The following is a 15,493-nucleotide window of genomic DNA, read 5'->3' as shown; positions in this document are numbered from 1 at the left end:
AGAGAACCTTCCAGAAGGACGACCATCTCTGCAGCAATCCACCAATCAGGCCTGCATAGCAGAGTGGACAGCTGGAGTAAAAGGCACAAGGCAGAACACCTGGAGTTTGACATAAGCACCTGAAGGACTCTTAGATGAGACACATGAAACACAAAATTCTCTAGTCTGATGAAACAAAGATTGAACTCTTTGGCGTCAATGCTAGGCATCATGTTTGGAGAAAGCCAGGCACTGCTCATCACCTATCCAATACCATCCCTTCAGTGAAGCATGGTGGTAGCAGCATCATGCTGTGGGGATGTTTTTCAGTGGTAGGAACTGGGAGACTAGTCAGGATTGAGGGCAAAATGAATGCAGCAATGTACAGAGATATCCTGGATGAAAACCTGCTCCAGAGCACTTTTGACCTCAGACTGGGGCAACAGTTCATTTTTCAGCAGGACAATGACCCTAAGCACACAGCCAAGATATCAAAGGAGTGTCTTCAGGACAACTCTGGTCTGGCCAGAGCCCGGACCTGAATCCGTTTCAACATCTCTGGACATATCTGAAAATGGTTGTGCACTGACGCTCCCCATCCAACCCGATGGAGCTTGAGAGGTGCTGCAATGAGGAATGGGCATAAAAGTGAAGAACTGTGAATACGTTCTGGATACACACACTTCGCAGTACAACCTCTCAACCAAAAACAGACTCATACTCAAGAGCCAGGAATTGAAAGAAAATGCATTTTTTAACAGTCTAGTCATCTACATCTTTGAAGTATTGACAGTTAAATTTGTGAAGATAGATAAGACTTTGAAATAAAAGCATTTTCTGTTTTTAGTAGAACCAGCCTCTCTTCTCTCTTGAGGGATGTGCATCTGGTGAATGATAAGCAAACCAACATGCCAATGATCATCACAAACACAGCATGTGTGTCCGAATCAGAAGCAGGTGGTTGTTGGCACATTTTTCTGTGTGCTGATTGGTTTCTGCAGCTGAAAATATTTCATATATATATATATATATATATATATATATATATATATATATATATATATATATATATATATATATATATATATTATTATGCACACACAAAAAAAGGCAAATGCATTCAAATCAGTGTGCAAAGCTGCAATGTTCAGGTCATGCGTTCCTCCTGCATATCGCTTTGGTGACCATTCTCAGGTTACCAGGTCAACATGTCAGCCGTGGTGTTAGTAATGCCGGGGCGCTTGAAGTCCTGTGAGAAATAACCAGCAGCTCAGTGTGTCTGCTTATCCTTCTGTTCTTCAGCATGTCATTCATTCGGATCTATCTCTGCTGAACTTTCACAAGAAGCATCTGGGACTGTTTCTGCATGAGATTTTGGTTAAAAGGAGAGGATGCTTTGAAGCCTGGGCCAAATGTGCCGACCTGCCTATACTGGCCTGGCCAGAGTAGAAGGATCGCTGCAGAGGAAATACAGCAATATGGTCTGATTTACATTTAATACACTGCTGCTTTTTCTGACTCAGACTTAAACATCTCAGCACTTTGGAAACTGATGTGTTCAGCTTCCACATGCGTCCCATGCTGAAGCAGAGGTACAATGATTTATGTTGCATGAATCCATTTACTGGAGCGCATTAAAATTCCTTTACAGTTAAAAGATGCATCAAAAGTTATTTATGTCTGCAAAAGAAGCAGAGAAATGTGTTTAAACATAGAACAATCTGGACCACAGTGGTCCACCTGCCTTCACATACAAAGCAAACTCATGTAAAGGACACACTGACTTTAACATTAACATAAATTGTGTGATTCAGTACCACTCAAAAACCTTACGTACACCTCTGCTTATTTGTAGTTTTACATTTTGAGCATTTATTACGTATACACAGTCATGTGGAATACTGCAGTGATGTAAAGCAACGATCATAAATCTCACATTGCACACAGTAAAAAGAATTGGGGCCATGGAGCAATCCTCAAGCTGCAGCACTTTACTACTGCACAAGCAATAACAAGAACAAACTAATGGTAACTCTTGGATGGTGTTCACATTTTCAAGGTTGAGCTGTGCAACATCCAGTTACACTAACCGTATACTACTATATGTAAAGTATTTTCTGGAGTATAAACCACACCTGTTTAAAAAATGTTTTGTGAAGAGGAAAAGCCCATATATAAGTCGTACCAGAGTAGAACCTGCACCTTTTTTTCTGTATTATTGCTCTTTAATTTGTTTTTTGTGCGTTGCTGTGGTGCACTTTTTATTATTGATATTTATTATTTTATTATTAGAGTTTATTTTGTTTATGCCACAGCCAAGATCAGGTGTACAATGGGTGTGTCACATGGGGTAAAAATAAAACCATCTCAATCAACAATAATTTTGTCATGAAAATGGAGTTATATATCAGATTTCTTCAAATTCAGTGAAAAAAAGTTGATGGAATCTAAAAGATATTGTGTTACGTGTTGGTGTGGTCACTGTTGAGAATAAATCAGACTTATTTGTAGAGGAAAGGTTTTATGTCCTGTCCGTAAACACAGTATAAAGAGCTCAAAATTACTATAATTTATACATTTTTGAATATCTAATCATTATATTATGACTATATTAATATGGTCAATATGATGAATAGGGGATTTATGACATTTGTATGAAATTTATGAAACAAAAGTTTTCATTTTAGTGAGCCTTGGCTCCTATATTTTTAGCCTTTGTCAAAAAAAGGTGAAAAAGGTGAAAAAGTCAACTCAGTTTCTCTGTTCAACATGTATACATTTCATTATATTAAATTTATAGTCCAGATTATATTGATAATATAACAGTAAATGTGGTGTCTACGGACAGGACATTGATATACTATTCATCTCCTAGAAGCCCAGTTATTAAATGTTTTTGGAATTTTTGCAACTCATGCAAAGAGTCAATAGTACCTCATGTACCTGCAATATGTAAATCTATTTTCTACTGATACAACTACTAATATGAACGAAAATGTTTTGTCTACGGACAGGACATCCAATCTAATGCTCTCCTTGAAAGTCAAAAAAACATATATACATTGCAGAACACTTAAACAGATGTATATTTAAATGACAAGAAAAGATCAATGAGCATTAATAGTATTCAATTGCAGAGAAAATTGAGCATCATCAAAATAAAAGCTGAAAAGTAAAAAAATATATAACAGAGAGAGGCTTTCGCAATTTCTAATGCTGCACAGTCAGTTTTCGATGGATCCTCAAACTTTAACCTGCAAAAGAAAGAGTATAAAATTGTGTAACTGATATCTGATCACAAAAGACATATTTTTTCAAGATTTAAATATAACTTTGAATGATAATCTACCGAAAAATTACATATGAAATGGCATAACAGCAAAAATGCTAGCATAGTGACCATTGTTCAGCATTGTACACAGCATGTAAAACGTATTGAATATCAGTTTTTGGCATTTATCACTTAAGCAACTGGCAAAACTCACAAATAGAAATGATTAGGAATAATAATATTCATATTATATCTGAATTAGCTTAGCATAACACATGTACATATTCAAGTGTACACCTGATCTTGGCTGTGGCGTTAGTGCTTTGATTCCTGGGAAAGTTTTATATAAATAGTCATTGTAATTATTGCTGTTAATAACAAATCACTATGTAAGTTACTTGTCGCAGCAACAACGTGTAGTGTCTCTACACGTTGTTGCTGCGGGAAGCTTCTGCTACTGAGGATCTTGTTCTCTCTTCTTCCTCTGTGTTTCTGCCTGGATTTGTTAAAAGACATCCACTGCTGTGTGTTTCATTGCTCGCCCGCTCACTTGGTCTCTTGCATGTTCTTCCCAGGTCTTCCAGTCAGTAGAGCAGCTCTTAAGGTTGAGATTCAGGAGGTCCATGTTGCTTTTCTTCTGCCCTCCCCTGCACCATTTTCCTTCGCTCAGTTGGGAGTTGAAGAGCTGCTTGGGAAGTCAGCTGTCAACCATCTTAATACCCCCGTCACACATTGGCAGATTTACGCAAAATGGCATCAGAATGATGAATCAGCGCACACCCGAAAAATGTCGGATTTTAGTTCCAAAACATTCTGACAGCCATCTGCGAAAGTCCACACAGTTGGTCAAAATCGGCCGTGACCCAGAGTGTGTTGCACATGTTCAAAACCCTCTGGACCATCAGATAGGTGTCCCATCTCGACAACGGTCCATGTGTAATCTGAGGACTATCTGACAGCAATTTACATATTCCAGTGGCAGCAAAACAGGATCCAAAACTATTTGAGCACATACGAGGGAACCTCAAGATGGATCTGGCATGGCAAAGCCTGCCAGTATGACCTGTACGTGCCACGTTTAATAATGTCCACACCCCCAGAGTGCAAAGGAACTGTTGAAATGTATGTTGCATGCTTCATCATGATAATAATTATAAATTATTATCATGTACAGTGAATGTGAACAGTGGCTATCAAACCGAAAGCACTGTGCACTACTGTGCACACGCCGCCACAAATCTGAACAGGCTGTTATATTCACAATAGACCTTACAGTACAGATATTTGTCCATTCCTTCCCATGGGTGACATAAATAATGTGAACTATTGTCTCCATCATATGTCTGTATACCATGAGCTGTGCCTCTCCATGGTAATGCATCATTGCACGCGTCAGGCTCGCAGCTGAATGGATCTCACCACAGAAATATATGATCACCTTCTAACTCTGTAGGAGATATGACATGGAACTGTTGTGCCAGGCCGTGACAGCATTAATAAATGTGAATCTCATCTCCAACAGCAGTCCAGGAGTGTTTCACAGCACGGACATGGACAGGGAGACATGGACCGCAGCCTGTGGTTAAAATCCTCTCATCCGGCTGCTGTGTGCTGGAATGAACCATGTAAAATAAATCCCATGTGATAATCCAACCATCGCGGTGTCCAGAGTTGTGTTATGCTCCTGAAGTGAGCAACAAAGAAAAAAGAACGTTTGCTGGAAAGGCTCTGTCTGATGCATGGGACTGCTTGGCCCACTGCCAGCAAACTTTCAGCAAAGCTGTCCAGTGGCAGGCGTGCACACACGTATGCATTGGTAAGTTGTAAGTGTGCAGTGGTAAGTTTTTTCGTACCACTGTCGCCTGTGTGCTTGCTCTGGAGGTTGGTAAGGTTAGACCTTACTTGTGTGAAGCGCCTTGATGCAACTTTGTTGTGATTTGGCGCTATATAAATGAAAATAAATAAAATGAGGCATTATGCACACACACACACACACACACACACACACACACACACACATGACTGTGATAAATTCAGCCCCACACGTGTGCAGGGTGCCCGTGCGCTGCCCGTACCTTTGGACATCTGGCAGTCTGCAGCGCCTTTTATGGCTGTCTGATGGCAGTCTGTGCCATCCACCTGTTGTCTACACGCGTTTTGGATGCCATCGTGCAGGTGTGGACGAGGTAATCTCAATGCGTTCTGACACTTCTGACCACTCCTCTTTTCCTCCCGACTGCGTCTGATTATGACAATATTTGCAGTGTTGGTGAATCGTTCAAGGGTCTTCAGGTGGCACCTGTGGTCCAAGTGTTAGATCAGCAGGGTTGCCATGATGACGGCTTTGTAGACAAGGATTTCAATCTTATGTTGAAGGTCTCTGTTGTTAAAAAAAAAATGGTGCCAAGGCAGTTCCTGCACACTTAAGTTGGCTTTGGATCTCCTCATCAATGTTGGTGTTAAAACATATAAATACATATAAATATTGCCACACAAGCAGTCGGCACATACATTGTTGGAAAAAGGCCCATTGTTTTTATCATGAGTTGGCAATTGGCCCAATGGCCTTTTACCCAGGAACATCCCTATACATATGTTAAAAAATTCTGAGCAAGATATTTATTTTCAAAATAAAAATGAATATTATAAAACGCTTTCTTTCGATTGATAGCACCCAACCTCTGTTGGCCAGCTGTGATAGCATCTGTGCTGCCAGCCATAATTTTCACCATTCTGGGCTGTAATTGAGTATATTTGCAAATTCCAATGCTGCACCTTGAGGATTCAATTTATTTAAAATTTTTAAATAACTTACACAATCTATCTATCTATCTATCTATCTATCTATCTATCTATCTATCTATCTATCTATCTATCTATCTATCTATCTATCTATCTATCTATCTATCTATCTATCTATCTATCTATCTATCTATCTATCTATCTATCTATCTATCTATCTATCTATCTATCTATATTTGCTGTGATAACATCCATATTTGTAGAAGACCCCTGTCGTCTGCTCTGAGGGTGGTTTGGTGGGTGTTTTTGGGTGCGTGTGTGACACCGTGATATCTGTCTTAAAGATCTGACCTGGAAACTCAGGGGTGAAGTGTCCCATTAACCTCCATCTTGCTGTCAAAAGGCTTCTTCACAGCAGCCACTTAGCATAGCTCCTGTCATCTCTGCTCAGCTGCATCTGAACGGCATAGACCCACCATTTCAAAGGAAGGCATCCAACCCACCCCCATGCATCCATCCATCCATCCATCCATGGACAACCAGTTTGCAGAACACAGCAATCTTACTAAGAGGCGTTCACTTCAAAGGCTTCTTCCAAGTCAGGACATCAGCATAAACCCCTCCCCAACCAAACCATCGAACCAAAATGTGCTGAGGCCTTTAGTTTCACTTACAGAGTAGAAAAACACAAGTCTGGTCTTGTTGTTGGACATCAAAGAAGAGGCCCTGGAAGGAGAAGATTTATATCCTGGTTGTATTTCCCTGTCAGGTTGATCCATGTTTATACACAGCTTTTTTTCTACTTTGACAGCTGCTGTGGTCACACTTATTTATTCTGCACTAACTTGGTAATTTTGTCATAGAGCTGAGGATGCTGTGTTAGGCGATCTTAGAATAAAAGACATTGCCAAACACCATCTTAATATTCAGACCCAAACTAAAGTGAATCATTTGTGAAGCAAGAACCAAAATGAATGAAGCACGTGCAGTGAGTCGACCTACATTCTTGGGACAGTCCTCTAGCAGACTCAACCTTCAGGGTCATGTGTTCATACCAAAAATGAATAAGACACAAATCATTCCAGACATTACCAAGTAGATTGTTGATGGCATTGGGTTCACACTTGAGATCTGTGAATCCTCAATTAGTCTTTATTCTGGCATATTCATTCTAGTATGGATGGATGGATGGATGGAGATTTATTGTCATTGTCATTACACAAGTGCAACAACAACGAGATTAGGTCCACACTCAAATTACCACAGATAAGATACAGCAATTAATCCTCCGTAAAGCTAGGACATCTTTCTACTCATCAGTAATTGAAGAAAATAAGAACAACCCCAGGTTTCTTTTCAGCACTGTAGCCAGGCTGACAAAGAGTCAGAGCTCTATTGAGCTGAGTATTCCATTAACTTTAACTAGTAATGACTTCATGACTTTCTTTGCTAACAAAATTTTAACTATTAGAGAAAAAATTACTCATAACCATCCCAAAGACGTATCGTTATCTTTGGCTGCTTTCAGTGATGCCGGTATTTGGTTAGACTCTTTCTCTCCGATTGTTCTGTCTGAGTTATTTTCATTAGTTACTTCATCCAACCATCAACATGTTTATTAGACCCCATTCCTACCAGGCTGCTCAAGGAAGCCCTACCATTATTTAATGCTTCGATCTTAAATATGATCAATCTATCTTTGTTAGTTGGCTATGTACCACAGGCTTTTAAGGTGGCAGTAATTAAACCATTACTTAAAAAGCCATCACTTGACCCAGCTATCTTAGCTAATTATAGGCCAATCTCCAACCTTCCTTTTCTCTCAAAAATTCTTGAAAGGGTAGTTGTAAAACAGCTAACTGATCATCTGCAGAGGAATGGTCTATTTGAAGAGTTTCAGTCAGGTTTTAGAATTCATCATAGTACAGAAACAGCATTAGTGAAGGTTACAAATGATCTTCTTATGGCCTCGGACAGTGGACTCATCTCTGTGCTTGTTCTGTTAGACCTCAGTGCTGCTTTTGATACTGTTGACCATAAAATTTTATTACAGAGATTAGAGCATGCCATAGGTATTAAAGGCGCTGCGCTGCGGTGGTTTGAATCATATTTGTCTAATAGATTACAATTTGTTCATGTAAATGGGGAATCTTCTTCACAGACTAAAGTTAATTATGGAGTTCCACAAGGTTCTGTGCTAGGACCAATTTTATTCATTTTATACATGCTTCCCTTAGGCAGTATTATTAGACGGTATTGCTTAAATTTTCATTGTTACGCAGATGATACCCAGCTTTATCTATCCATGAAGCCAGAGGACACACACCAATTAGCTAAACTGCAGGATTGTCTTACAGACATAAAGACATGGATGACCTCTAATTTCCTGCTTTTAAACTCAGATAAAACTGAAGTTATTGTACTTGGCCCCACAAATCTTAGAAACATGGTGTCTAACCAGATCCTTACTCTGGATGGCATTACCCTGACCTCTAGTAATACTGTGAGAAATCTTGGAGTCATTTTTGATCAGGATATGTCATTCAAAGCGCATATTAAACAAATATGTAGGACTGCTTTTTTGCATTTACGCAATATCTCTAAAATCAGAAAGGTCTTGTCTCAGAGTGATGCTGAAAAACTAATTCATGCATTTATTTCCTCTAGGCTGGACTATTGTAATTCATTATTATCAGGTTGTCCTAAAAGTTCCCTAAAAAGCCTTCAGTTAATTCAAAATGCTGCAGCTAGAGTACTGACGGGGACTAGAAGGAGAGAGCATATCTCACCCATATTGGCCTCTCTTCATTGGCTTCCTGTTAATTCTAGAATAGAATTTAAAATTCTTCTTCTTACTTATAAGGTTTTGAATAATCAGGTCCCATCTTATCTTAGGGACCTTGTAGTACCATATCACCCCAATAGAGCGCTTCGCTCTCAGACTGCAGGCTTACTTGTAGTTCCTAGGGTTTGTAAGAGTAGAATGGGAGGCAGAGCCTTCAGCTTTCAGGCTCCTCTCCTGTGGAACCAGCTCCCAATTCAGATCAGGGAGACAGACACCCTCTCTACTTTTAAGATTAGGCTTAAAACTTTCCTTTTTGCTAAAGCTTATAGTTAGGGCTGGATCAGGTGACCCTGAACCATCCCTTAGTTATGCTGCTATAGACGTAGACTGCTGGGGGGTTCCCATGATGCACTGTTTCTTTCTCTTTTTGCTCTGTATGCACCACTCTGCATTTAATCATTAGTGATCGATCTCTGCTCCCCTCCACAGCATGTCTTTTTCCTGGTTCTCTCCCTCAGCCCCAACCAGTCCCAGCAGAAGACTGCCCCTCCCTGAGCCTGGTTCTGCTGGAGGTTTCTTCCTGTTAAAAGGGAGTTTTTCCTTCCCACTGTAGCCAAGTGCTTGCTCACAGGGGGTCGTTTTGACCGTTGGGGTTTTACATAATTATTGTATGGCCTTGCCTTACAATATAAAGCGCCTTGGGACAACTGTTTGTTGTGATTTGGCGCTATATAAAAAAATTGATTGATTGATTGATTGAAGTATTACTTGTTTACCGTAATAATGGCATGCATCAGAATTAAGACAACACATATACGTTTGACATTGTTTATGTGCACTAAACTTGAAACAGTCTGTTTTCTGAACTGAGGCGATGAGTGTGGGGGAGCCGCAGCAACATGTAGTCGCGCCACCGCCAGCTTGGGGACGGCGCGACTACATGTTGCTGTATACTTAAATGCAGTGCATCTAGAAAGTATTCACAGCGCTTCACTTTTTCCATGTTTTATTGTTACAGGCTTATTCCAAAAGGGATGGAATTCATTTTGTCTGCCCTGGAGCAGGTTTTCATCCAGGATGTCTCGGTACATTGTACATGTACATTATCTCTGTGCATTCATCTTTCCCTCAATCCTGAGTAGTCTCCCAGTTCCTGCCACTAAAAAACATCCCCACAGTATGATGCTACCACCACCATGCTTTACTGTTTGGATGATATTGGCTAGATGATGAGCAGTGTTTGGTTTCCTCTACTCTCTAAACTCTAGGCAGGCTGCCATCTGCCTTTCACTAAGGAGTGGCTTCCTGTGGCCACTCTACCATACAAGCCTGATTATGGGATTGCTGCAGAGATATTTGCCCTCCTGGAAGGTTCTCCTCTCTCCGCAGAGGAATACTATTGCTTTGACAGAGTGACCATCGGGTTCTTGGTCACCTCCCTGACTAAGTCCCTTCTCCCCCGATCATTCAGTTTAGACAGATGACTAGCTCTAGGGAAAGTCCTGGTAGATCTGAACTTCTTCCATTTACGGATGGTGGAAGCCACAGGGAGCCACATTGGGACCTTCTAACAGAAGAAATGTTTCTGTACCCTTCCCCACATTTGTGCTTAGAAGACAATCCTGTCTCAGAGGCCTGCTGACAATTTCCTTGACTTTGTGCTTGGTTTGTGCTCTTACATGCACTGTCAACTGTGGAGTCCTATATGTAGACAGGTGTGTGCCTTTTCAAATCATGTCCAATCAACTGAATTTCCCCAAGGTGGACTCCAATTAAGCTGTAGAAACATCTCAAGGATGATCAGTGGAAACAGGATGCACCTTAGATCAATGTTGTGCTTCATGGGGAAGACCGTGAATATTTATATCCATGTGATGTCTTAGTTTTTATTTTAAATATTTGCAACAACTTAAAAAAAAAAAAACTTTTTTCATATTGTCATTATGGGGTATTATGTGTAGAATTTTGAGGAAACAAATAATTTGTCCATTTTGGAATAAGGCTGTAACATAAGAAAATGTGGAAAAAGTGAAGCCCTGTGAATACCTTTGGGATGCACTGTAAATTTGTCCATCAGCAAGAAAGAGCTAAATCTAATGAGCATTTTGTTTGGAATGACAATGGTGGATGGTGTAATATTTTAATAATCAGTTTGTAAAATAATAGCGCTTATTTATCATTTAAACACACAATAAGATTGTCCTTTACAGTTGCAGTTTTTCCCGCATGCAGATCACTTGTGTAGCAAAGGAGTATTGGTGGACAACAAATGGTGGAAAAAGTGAAGAACTGGGAATACCTTCCAAATGCACTGTAAGTCGTGTGGAAAGACTAAGACTAGTTGGTGTCAGTGGTTATCCAGATTCCATTAGAGGTGGGCGGATCGATTCTAATATCGATAATTATGATACCAACGCTGGTATTGATATTGAACGATCCTCGTGTAAAAAGATCAATACTCAAGCTTTTTTTCTCTCCTGCACACACTGTCTGCTGCACATGCAAATTCATCAAAGTCTATTCTCTGTCTGTAAGAGCAGCGCTGCGCTGTGTCACACAACACGGAGTAGCACACCCTCCCCCCTCTGATCTTTTGTTGTTGCGCCGTCACATGGCTCAGCGGCATCAGCCAACAGCCATGCAGGTAGGCTCAGCCTGGCCCACCCACTCAGTTGTGTTGAGTGATATTTATGAAACAAAAATGTTGATTGTGATAATAAAGTATTTTGTTGTCATGTACAATGTTTGGCGAAATTCTATCCTAGGTCTTTTGGATCTTTTGGATCTATGAAGCTTAAATATAAAAAAGTATCGGTATCAATATTGGCGATACTGGGCCTATATTTACTTGGTATCGGATCAATACCAAAATTCCCGGTATCACTCACCTCTAGATTCCATAGTGTAAAGGAGATGAGAGTCTTGTACAACATTTTCCTATAGGACACCTGTCCAAAACAGATTCGTTCCCCAGCCAAGGCAGGTACCCATGTATAGCTGCTAGGACTGGTAAAATGCATGTCTTGTTCAAGGACACAGACAGGTAGCTTGACTGGCAATCAAACCCAGCACCACATACTTATAGTCCAAGAAGTTGGACTATCAAAATGTAGTCCTGGGTTACCTGCTCTAATTCCTCTCAGTTATGAAACAAAAAGAGAAAGGTTGTCCAATGAAATTATTGCATTTGCTGTTGCTGATATTTGTTTGTGTTCTCTGTGTTTGCATTCATTTTAAAATGTGCAAAATATTTTTGATGCAACTATCTATTGGTGAATTTATGCATATTTGTTTGTATTTTTAAGTGTTTACATCCGTTACTAGTCTTGTCTTACTAGGCTTGTCTTTCACAAAAAAAACAAAAAAAAAAAAACATCATAGGTTTCCGACTTTTCTGTTTGGTTCAGTCAAAGAAAATTTTATTTTTAATTAAATTTGATTGTCAAGTAAGTGGGTTAACAATTTATTTAATGGCTGAATGTTTAATTTTGATGACCTCAGAGAGGAAAAAAACCTCCTGATCTTTGACGCTCCTCGAAGTTAGGCTCAAGCCTTGTCCACACGCAAACAGAACTTTCCGTATGCAATTTGTTTCTTTGTCTTTTCCAAAAAGTGTTCCGTAAACATGGCACAGTTTCAAGAAATATTTGCGTCCTCACAAAACTGCTGAAACTGGCTGAAAACGCTGTAGTACATATGTAAGGCCTGTATGTGGTGCTGTAATTCTTCCACAAAAACAGAGAAGAAGATGTGGCACTAATCAATGTAGCCATAGAAGCTAGAACTTTACAAAGCAGCACATACGAGGTCTCTTAGATAATAAACCGACCCTTTTATTATTTTTTTTAACTATATGGATTTGAATGACATGCGATTACACCAATCATGCTTGAACCCTCGTGCGCATGCGTGAGTTTTTTCACGCGTGTCGGTGACGTCATTTCCCTGTGGGCAGGCCTTGAGTGAGATGTGGTCCCGCCCTCTCGGCTGAATTCCTTTGTTTCACACGCTGCTTGAGACGGCGCGCGTTGCTTTATCAAACTTTTTTCTGAACCTGTGAGGAATATCCGAGTGGACACTATTTGAGAAATTAAGCTGGTTTTCTGTGAAAAGTTTAACGGCTGATGAGAGATTATGGGGTGTTTCTGTCGGTGTAAGGACTTCCCACGGAGCGGGACGTCCTGCAGCGCTTCCAGGCGCTGTCGTCGGCCTGTTTCGAGCTGAAAACATCCTAATTTAAGGCTTAATTCACCCAGGACATCGTGAGAGAACAGAGAAGATTCAGAAGAGGCCGGCATGAGGAATTTATGCGGACATTCCACTGTTTAAGGACATTTTTTTAATGAAAGACGTACGCGCAAATTCGCCGAGTTGTTTCCGTGACGACTCGGCAAATCTGTGTGCGCCGCGACAGGAAAAACACCTCCGTGTTGAAAACCATTTGTAGAATTCAGGCGGCTTTTAATGGCTTTCAACAAGTGAGTAACTGAGAAATTGTTTAACAGCTTGGGCATGTTCCAACTTGCCCGTTAAGATTTCCAACGGAGGTGTTTTTCCTGCCGCGACCCCCCGCGGTCGGGTCCAGCCCGACATGCGACTTTGCCCGCACGTTCTTTCATTACAGAATGACCGTTAACAATGGAATGTCCGAATAAACTCCTCATGCCGACTTCTTCTGAAAGTTCTCTGTTCTCTGACGACTTACTGCGTCAACAGAGCCTGAAATGTGGAAGTTTTCAACTTGAAACGGCGAGACGCTGCCGCCTCGAAGCGCAGATCGCCGTCAGGCGCCGTGGACCGTCCTTAAAGCGACACTACCAGACCAAAATCTCTCATCAGCCGTTAAAATTTTTACCGAAAACCAGCTGAATTTATTGAATGGTGTCCACTCAGTTGTGCCTTACAGTTTTGAAAAAAAATTTTATCAAACAAAGCAACAGTCTCTGAGCCATTCCTAAACAATGAAAAAAATCGACGAGCGGGTGGACGACTCCTCACTCAAAGACTGCCCACAGGCGAATGACGTAACCGACAGGCGTGAAAAACTCTCGCATGCCCACGAGGGTTCAAGCATGTCTGATGTAATCACACGTGATTCAAATCCATATGGTTTTTGAAAAAAATAATAAGGTCGGATACTTTTCTAATAGACCTCGTATAGTAAATATAAAGTCTTTTAATCTGACCTGTTACGTCCTTTCAACCAGGTTCATTATCGCAGCCTGACAAAAACTATTATCAACATAAGACGCCCTTATTTTGGAAGAAGATGACTGGAACTACTTTAATTCTTTATGGTGGAAATTACTTGTGCACAAACTCAGGGTTTTAAAGAAGTCCCTCTGTATTTGTCTATATGTCTATTTGTCCCACCAACACGAAAGAGAAAACATTTTAAATGCTGAAAGTTTGCAATTATTGCATTAGTCACAGTGGTCCCAGCATTCACCACAGGCATTCCTTGTCTCTTCAGCATTCTGTTAGGAACAAAAATAACTCCCATAAAGATCCACAAGACAAAAAAAAAAAAAAGTTAAATTACGCTGTTAACAACAACAACATGTCAGTCATTATGAACAGATGAGGTTAGAGAGGTTGCTTGTTCACATGAAATGCAAATCTGGCATTTTCAGATATATCTACTCTGGGACCTGTTTTCAAAAAATAGTGTTTTTAGGTTCTGAAAACGCTAATTCTGTGTGAAGGAAACACCCATATGATACAAAACGTTTGCGGATACACCAAAACCTGTCTCCGTGTGGACAGGGCTTGAGACTCCAGGTAAAGAAACAGCATATAGACCACCAAAAAGCAGTTTTGAAATAAATGGCTGTTGAGCATGAAAGAGAGAGCATGACTGTCAGACCTTCCTTACATGATCAGCTTTAAAACGCATGTACACTCTGCTTGCCTGCACATATTTATCACCTGACATACGCAATGCCATTATAACAATACAATGTCATATGTCACTGAGCAAGAGGAGAGAGAAATAATCCCTCCCTCCCTCCCTTCCTCTCTCTCTGTTTCTCTCATGGAGACAGTCGTCATGATATGAGTACAACTCCAATTCCAATCAATTGTTCAAGCTTTGTTGGTGGAATTCTTTCTTATTCGTGCTTGATGTACGACTATAGTTGTTCAACAGTCCGGGGTCTCCGTTGTCGTATTTTGCGCTTCATAATGCGCCACACATTTTCAATGGGCGACAGGTCTGGACTGCAGGCAGGCCAGTTTATTACCCACACTCTTTTACTACGAAGCCACGCTGTTGTAACACGTGCAGAATGTGGCTTGGCATTGTCTTGCTGAAATTGTTACGTTTCGGACGCGGTCGGAGCACCAACCCAGCGTTTGAAAGGACCCAGCACGAAATAAGCAGAGCACGGTTCAAAAGATAACAGAATTTAATAAACATAACAGTGTGTGCAGTGCTAAACAACTAAAAGTCCGCGGTCTGGTGAGGTGGAAACACGGCGCGCTCTCAACAGCGCAAACGGTCCGGAGCCACAGCAGTTCGGACCCAGGGACCCCGCCGACACCCCCCAGGTGGCCGCGACAAACCAAGTCTCAGGAAGTGTGCTGAAGAGCGTGAGACCTCACCCAATCCTCCTTCATAGACTGTGGCGTCAAACCTGGAGTGGTCTCTGCGTCCGTGATGGTGAGATTGTTCTCCTGATGTCGATCTCACACGTCTGCTCACAAGGTCGAGTCTC

The sequence above is a fragment of the Thalassophryne amazonica genome, chromosome 19, assembly GCF_902500255.1.
Source record: "Thalassophryne amazonica chromosome 19, fThaAma1.1, whole genome shotgun sequence".
NCBI lineage: Eukaryota > Metazoa > Chordata > Actinopteri > Batrachoidiformes > Batrachoididae > Thalassophryne > Thalassophryne amazonica.
This window is presented reverse-complemented; position numbering follows the sequence as displayed.